This window comes from Danio aesculapii, chromosome 17 (genome assembly GCF_903798145.1).
Source record: "Danio aesculapii chromosome 17, fDanAes4.1, whole genome shotgun sequence".
NCBI classification, from domain to species: Eukaryota; Metazoa; Chordata; class Actinopteri; order Cypriniformes; family Danionidae; genus Danio; species Danio aesculapii.
The window spans coordinates 49937779-49946650 of NC_079451.1; positions in this window are offsets into that span (position 1 = coordinate 49937779).

Here is an 8872-nt window from a genome sequence, read left to right on the forward strand (position 1 = left end):
GATTTATTTCCACATATGAAGGAGGCCTAAAACCGATCTCTGAATATCCGAATGCATGCATTTTTCTTTCGTGTTTACATGGTCATAGAACAGATCCGATCTGTGTCACATATGAGCAAAAAAAGAAAAAATAAATAAAAAATAATCGGAATTGGTTCACATTTAACTGGCAGTGTAAACGGGGCTGAGTGTTTGATATGAATTATAAGTTATCAAATTATATTTAAAGTACATTATAGTATTTAATCCAATTAATCCTTATTTTAAGTTTATGTGCATTTTCAAAATGTATGCGTATCTTGATGTTTTTCATTAAGCATTTTTCTTCAACCCAAGCTTGTTATTGATATGTACCCCTGTATACATTACTGAAGATCGCAAAATATGTCCCAGGAGCTACGTTATTTTTATTTTTTTGCAGTTTTTCCGCAAGATGCCGCTGTGTACGCTTTTTCAGATCTCAAATTTCTCTTGCTTGTGCCATTCATAAAGTGGCCGAGAGAGCTTAACGTGCTACAATTTAAGAAAACACAGGCAACTACAAAAAACACCAGCAAATTAGGAAAAGAACACGTGCTGCAAATCCTCCCCAACGCAAACACATCAAAAAACTCGCTGCATTTTCATACAACACAAAGAGAACGGAACACAACGGAAATGTTTAAAGTGGACCCAAAAATGTGACGGACAACGCTGTGCCATGATTAAGTTGTAGGTGATCTTTGAAAGGTGAGTTTTTTGTTTGTTCATTTTAATATCCCAATTCTAGTGTTTTAGTATTTAATAGCCTTAATAGCCATAACCTAAATAGCTGGGTCCGTCACGTTTTATGGTCTCCTATTGAAACATTTCTGTTAAATTCAATTCATGTTTATTTATATAGCACTATTTACAATGTAGATTGTCAAAGCAGCTTAACATAGTTCTAGTAAAGTCCAGTTTTCAGAGTTGAAGTTTGCATACGTCATTATAATAGCAATACTGGTCTTTTCATGAGCTGCAATATTAGTTTAATCTTGGTCAGTGCAAGCCCTTTTGCGATGGTGTATGTGTTATTAATTTTGACATAGAATTAAACAGAACTTCTTGTGCTTAAAATGCGTCGATGTGGCAAACAGTTACCTCAAAATTCCGTCCCACAGACTTTTCAGTGAATGCTTTAGTTATTTTCATGGTGGACTTGAAGCCAATGGAAGTCTTTTAGACACTCTTCGAAAAGTATAGATGGTGGATTAACATTCATTACATGATCAGTAATCAGATGTGCCATTATTTGTAGCTTTAGGTGTTTCTAAAACTAAATCTGTCAGTGTTGTTTTCATCTTCAGCGCTTTACATTTTCGCGGTTGTAGCTCCTGTCATCTGAAGGCAGAAGGCGTTGAGTGATTGACAGCTGATTTTTGACAGCTTAACATAGTTCTAGTAAAGTCCAGTTATCAGAGTTGAAGTTCAGCTCAGTGTGGTTTAAATTTCACTGCTGAAAGTCCAAACACTGAAGAGCAAATCCATCGTTGCGGAGCTCCACGAGTCACGATCCGAGCAAGCCGGTGGCGGAAGTGAAGGAAAAAACTTAGAGAGAAACCGGGCTGAGTGGGGCACAACCATAATTCTTCTGGCCAAACTTCCTGCGTGGAGCTACAGTCTAGGCGCTGGAGACAGGAGAAGCTGCAGGTGTGAGTAGGTCACCGGCGGGAGGTCAGGCTGGCCTACAGGATCAATGCGGGTACTCGTTTGTCACCTTTCAGGAATCAGACTCATGCACTCCATTCCTCCATGAACACCACAGCTTCAGCTCGGGATACGCATCCTGGACCAGGCAGTCTGTTGCGTTGTGAGAAAATGCAGTGCGTTTTTTTAATGTGTTTGCGTTGGGAGGATTTACAGCACGTGTGCTGTCAAACGGATGAAGATCTTTTCCTATTTAGATGACATTTTTGTAATTGCATGTGTTTTTTTAAATGCAGCAGATTGAGCTCTCTCAGCCACCGTTGATTCGTGCCCGCTGTTCTCATGTAAATCCACCAGAGGCCACTGTTAACTGACTGATCAACCCACCCACCCCCTTCCCTAAACCCAACCGTTAGTGTTTTCAAAAGCAATCCTCATGGCCATCTGATATTTACCGCGTTTTCAGATTTTACCTTGTTCTCACCCTGTTATTTTCTTGTGTTTTTTTGCCTTTTGTTTTGCTTTCTAAAACCATTCTTTGCTGGACTTAAACCCCGTTGTCGCGGTCAACTCCTCTCAAGTCTCAAGTCCGCCAACGTACATGGCGAGCTACTAGGCAAACTAACAGTGTAAAAGCCATCCATATGGAGGTAAGCAGTCAGCTGGTAGCGCAAAAAGAAACAGTCATACCGCCCTGCCCCCGTAGCATTCGTTTGAAAGACGAAATGTGGCCATACATAGCTCTGGCGACATAATTTGAGCTCTCTAGAAATGTATACAGGGGTATGTTTTCATAATAAGCCTCTGTTGTTGTTTATTGTGTATGATAGTTCAAGTTCTGGGGCAACGCAGTGACGCAGTAGGTAGTGCTGTCGCCTCACAGCAAGAAGGTCGCTGGTTTGAGCCTCGGCTGGGTCAGTTGGCATTTCTGTGTAGAGTTTGCATGTTCTCCCTGCATTCGCGTGGGCTTCCTCCGGGTGCTCCGGTTTCCCCCAAAGTCCAAGGACATGTGGTACAGGTGAATTGGGTAAGCTAAATTGTCTGTAGTGTATGAGTGTGAATGAGTGTGTGTGGATGTTTCCCAGAGATGGGTTGAGGCTGGAAGGCCATCCGCTGTGTAAAACAAAATGCTGGATAAGTTGGCAGTTCATTCCACTGTGGTGACCCCAGATTAATAAAGGGACTAAGCCGACAAAAAAATTAGGAAACAGCTATTGCAAATCCTCAGTGTTAGCAACACACACTGCACTGAACAAAATGATTAATTGGATTGACATTTTTTAAGGTAAGTGGTTGCAAACAATTGAAATGGTCTGAATTTAAACAATCAAATTAAATTTAGTAATGTTCAACGTGGTTTATTTGTTTAAATTCAGCCCATTTAAACGGTTTCCAATCCACTTAGATTAAAAACATTCAGTAAATCCATTGAGTCATTTTTGTCAGTGTACTGCACTGTGTGTGTGTTTTATCTGAATGTCCATGTTTTTTCCAGAAGCACTTCGCTGGCTTCAACTCCTTCACGCTCACTGGACATTTGCAGCCTTTGCGTTTGCTTCTCACAGCCACAATTTTTTGCCCTGGTGAAGCTTTGCTCCTGGAAAAACTAACATTTATACGTGACCTGACCGAGTCTCTGCTCTCCAGCGGGGAAACACACTGCATTACTGACAGATTCAAGGGTGACATTTATTATTATTTTTTTGTTGGCCACAGATTTATTTGGTTAACTAAAAATAAAAACACAGAAAGCATTTCATTAATTATAAATAAAATTATAAAATGAAAAATTACATTGAATAAAAATAATATCACAGTTAGAGCCAGTTGGCAATTAAATTGTTTCTATTAAATACAAAACTAAAGTAAAATCTATAGTGCTGAGCAAAAATTAATGCGATTAATGCAAAAATTAACTGCATCCAAACTAAAAGTTTGCTTTGACATAATAGATGTGTGTATATTTACCATGCAAATATAAGTACACACACACACTTGAGAAAATGTTTATTTCTATTTGATGTAAAATATATTTGGGGTGGCACGGTGGCTCAGTGGTTAGCACTGTTTATACCTTCACCGTCTTCCGAGTGACCCGAAGGTCCGTTCTGAATGAATAGTGAAGATAAAAAGAGATATCAGAGCTCATTTTCAGCTAAGTTAAGGGAAATGGCACTAGTTAGCTAACGTTTTCTTTCCCAAACACACATTTTAGATGCCATTTATCAAACTCAACTTAATGAACTGATTCTTTCACTATATTAGATTAGATATTAGATATTATATTACCTTTAACATTAAGACACTGTTGATGGCGTTCTTAAACACAGCTGATTTGCCATTGTGTTCACCAGTGCTCAACAGAAATGACTGTGATATGCTTATTTCACGCGGCTGCCATTTTAAAGAACCAAAGCGAGCCTGCGGTGGAAAGAAACCCGGAAGTAACGAACCAGCACTGTAAACATTGCAGTAACATGCAGTGGACTATAAACCTCCAGCTGTTGCCGAGATTTTCAAAATGCAGAAATGGTGTAAACATGACTTTAATATCATTCAGTAAGTTTAATTTAAACAATTATAAGCAATTTAGTATCAAACAACATCACTTTAGGAGTAATATGCTCAAGTGTCCTCCTAGGCTTCAGTTCATGGCATTAGTTAAACACTGTGGGGACGCTTTCCTGCTTCAGCCTATGAAACCAGTTGAGTGATAAAACACAGCAGTCCTCTGTAGCACACCCTCGTGTTGTCTGTAATGGTGTTGTCCCGGTACTGAAGTTTTAAAAAATGTCAATTTCCCGCTAACATTCAAACACTGCTGAGCACGTTCATAAACATTGCTGATTTACCATAGTATTCACCAGTGCTCATCAGTTTACTGCTCTTCACCCAGTGCAAACACAGATGCACGGACACTGGTGCACGAAGCAGCTGTGACGATCAGTCGAGTTGTCAAGCAGATCGCTCGTCTGTGTTTGAACTGATGACCTTCTCGGCCAATCACAGTCATTTCTGTTGAGCACGTGAACACAATGGCAAATCAACGCTGTTTTAAGAAAGCCATCAACAGTGCCTTAAATGTTAACGGGAAATGGACGGTTTTTCTTTTAATTCAGTAACGTGACAAGTCTACTATAGGGAAAGAATCAGTTCATTAACTCGAGATTGATAAATAGCATCTAAAACGTGTGTTTGGGAAAGAAAACGTTAGCTAACTAGTGCCATTTCCTTTCACTTAGCTGAAAATGAGCTCTGATATCCCTTTTTGTTTCTACTATTCATTCAGAACGGACCTTCGGGTCATTCGGAAGGTGGTGAAATTATAAATGTGTGTCACTTTCTCTTCGCTGATAAGATATACAGCCAGGTACACAACGTTCCTATGTAACTCCCAACGATACTTCCGGGTTTCTTCCCACCGAAGCCTCGATTTTCGCTTAAAAAAATGACGGCCACGTGAAATCAGTCTTGTGGCCGTAAATGTCATCAGTTCACCGCTCTTCACTGATGTTTAACGAGTGCAAACACAGACAAGCAATCCGCTTGATGAATTGACTGATCTTTGCGGCTTTAGAACGCTCCAGTGTCTGTGTATCTGTGTTTGCACAAGAGCGGTGAACTGATGACCTTCACGGCCAATCACAGTCATTTCTGTTGAGCACTGGTAAATACTATGGCAAACCAGTTGTTTAAGAACGTGCTCAGTAGTGCTTTAATGTTAGCAAGAAATGGACGTTTAAACAGTACCGGGACAACACTATTACAGACAACACGAGGGTGTGCTACAGAGGACTGCACTGTTTTATCACTCACCGGGTTGCATAGGCTGAAGCAGAGAAGCGTCCTCATGGTGTTTACCTGGTGCCATGAACTGAAGCCTTGAAGGACACTTAAGCGTATTACTCTTAAAGAGATTGTGATTGTGTTTGACGCCTAATCTGCTTTTAATTGTTTAAATTAAACTGAACTGAATGATGTTAAAGTCATGTTTACACCACTTCTGCACTTTGAAATAGTGGCAACAGCTGGAAGTTTGTAGGCCACTGCATGTTGTTAGAATGTTTACAGTGCTGTCCTATAGAAGAATTACCGGTTTGTAAACATTCAGGATGCGCGCGCAGTGAGGTTGCAGAAAAAAAAAAGGGAGCGCTAGCATTTACAGCGAGGGAATGACATACGATGCAGTATAGAGTTTGTTGTTGTCTTAGAAATAACTTATATTGATTACATATTATATATATATTATTTACATAATGCTTTAAGCGTATTGTAACAGCTTGTCACCCAGTGATAAGCACAGTTATTTGGCAAAATTAACATTAAAGTGAGCGGTCTTCGTCTGACAGGTCCATTTGCGATAGCACCCTCCCAATGGATATTGGATAAGATGAAATGGCCAAGCATTCAGCCCCAAATACACAACTATCTCACTGAAACTCCAAGTGATTTTACAAGAGAGAAGTTAAAGGCCTACGAGTCTTAGGATACCTGCAATTTTGATGTGTGTGGTCATGTGCAAGAAATAATGTTGCACGATTAAGAGATTCAAAACTATGTAGTGCTAAAAACCGAGGTTCTGTCTAGCCAAAGACAAGGAAAGAAGACAAGCAAAACGACTGCATTCTGACAGTGAACTGCACCTGTACGGCAGGGTATGTGAACGTACATGTTTACATTTCATTCTGAACATTCAGTGTCCGCAGTTTAATTCACCATATTGAACTGTTTTTGCTGAAATCATTGCTGCAATCAAAAATGAGTAATGCGTATGATTCAGCATAGCGTCAACTTACCTGATATAACATGAGAACTGCAGAGTCCAGCATTTTTAATTAGGTCCTCACTCCATTCAGCTCCCTTTTAGCCAAAGACGTCTGCGGTTGGCATTAAAAGCAGTGTGGTGTACGGTAAAATGTAAGTTTTCTATTTTTGGACTTTTGATTTTGGCAACCTACCGCACAACATGACATGTTGGCTATTGCAACTGGTCATTTTTTGCAACCGGTATGTGCGGTTGAACCCGTGTGACGTCATGTATGTCGTAGGTTGATAATTCCCCTATACTTACGAATTTCTTCCCACCGCAGCCTCGCTTTCGTTCTTTAAAATGACGGCCGCGGGAAATAAGCGTGAATTCATTCAATCATTTTCTTTTCGGCTTAGTCCCTTTATTAATCTGGGGTCGTCACAGTGGAATGAACCGCCAACTTATCCAGCATATAAATTGGCTGTAGTGTATGTGTGTGAATGAATGTGTATGGATGTTTTCCAGTGTTGGATTGTGGCACGAAGGGCATCCGCTGCGTAAAACATTTGCTGGAAAAGTTGGTGGTTCATTCCACTGTGGCGACCTCTGATTAATAAAGGGATGAAAAGAAAATGAATGAATTTTTGGACTGTTATTGTAAGTTAATTTGTTAGATTAGCTCCAGATTTGGCTTCAGTAATGACTAAATTAATGTATATGCACTAATATAATATTGTAAATCATCCTATAGAAAATATTAATTTAAAAGATCGATTTATGAGGGGTGAACTCATATATCCGAGCACTGTCAGTAAATAAAATGACAGATTTCATGTATAATTCTACTCATGAGGTATTATTTTAAGATGAAACCTTACACACATATTTTGAGGACACATGAGAGTAAAAATGAGATTGCAAAACAACGATTAAGAACGGCTGCAAATGTTGGTCTCAGTTTCCGCATCTCAAAGTTTAGGGAGGCTCGATTTCTAGCATCTCCTAAAACCCATGAAGTGCCCTGTTTCCATGGGAACTGCAAAGCAATGGAGATGAGGTTGCTCACCTGACATTAGTGAGATCCCACGGCACCAGAGCAACTTTAAACCTCGTGACTCCTAAAACAAAGACGTACAAGCACAAAACACGTCAGATCAGACACTGCAGAGGAAAAACAGAGTAGCATTCTGATCATCTTGGCCACCATTGATGTGATAATGCATTTTGCGGTTATGTTACAAGCATTTTTAGACTGTAATAAGCACCGATCCATTTCAAAATCTGACCTAATTCAATACAGGCTGTGTTTTTGAACAAGTGAGCCTTGAAAACCCACTGCTGTGAATCTATTACTATTGTTACATTCACTGCAGCATTATTGATTAGCTGTCTTCCATTACAATTAAAACCTTGAAGAAAGTAAACCTGGCTTGTTCTTACTGAAGCGAAGCGTACAACAAAAAAAAAAAACACTTCCAAAAAACTGAGAGCCAATTTTTTCAGTGTAATTTTACAGTCATTGTTGCATAGCGAGACATTTTTTTTTACCTGATGCTGAGATTATTATCTGTGGTGTCAGATGAGGCGTTTCAATGAGATTCTTTCGCACAGCTCTGTTCATAATATATACAGTTATTTGCCCTCTTGTGTTTTTTGTTTTTTTAAATATTTCCCAAAGGATATTTAACAGATTCAGGAATTTTTCACAGTATTTCATAATATATTTTTTCTTCTGGAGAAAGTCTTATTTTTTTATTTCGGCTAGAATAAAAGGAGTTTTTAATTTTTTAAAACCATTTTAAGGTCAATATTATTAGCCCTCTTAAGCAATATTTTTTCTGGATTGTCTACAGAACACACCCTCATTATGAATTGGAAATGCACATAAAAAACAGCTTATGGAAACGCCAAGATGCACATACATTTTGAAAATGTGCACAGAGTGCATTCAGAAAGTATTGATAGCGCTTCATTTTTCCAAATTTTTTTAATGTTACAGCCTTATTCCAAAACGGATTAAATTCATTTATTACCTCAACATTCTACACGCAATCCTCCATAATGACAATGTGAAAAAGGATATTTTGAAATTGTTGCAAATTTATTCAAAATAAAAAAGCTGTAAAATCACATGTACATAAGTGTTCACAGTCTTTGCTCAGTACTTTGTTGATGCACCTTTGGCAGCAATTACAGCCTCAAGTCTTTTTGAATATGATGCCACAAGCTTGGCACACCTGTCTTTGGGAATTTTTGCCCATTGCTCTTTGCAGTACCTCTCAAGCTTCTGGGAAGCGATGGTGTACAGCCATTTTCAGATCTCTCCAGAGATGTTCAATAGGATTTAGATCTGGGCTCTGGCTGGGCCACTCAAAGATCTTCACCGAGTTGTTGTGAAGCCACTTCATTGATATTTTGGCAGTGTGCTTTGGGTCATTGTCCTGCTGGAAGATG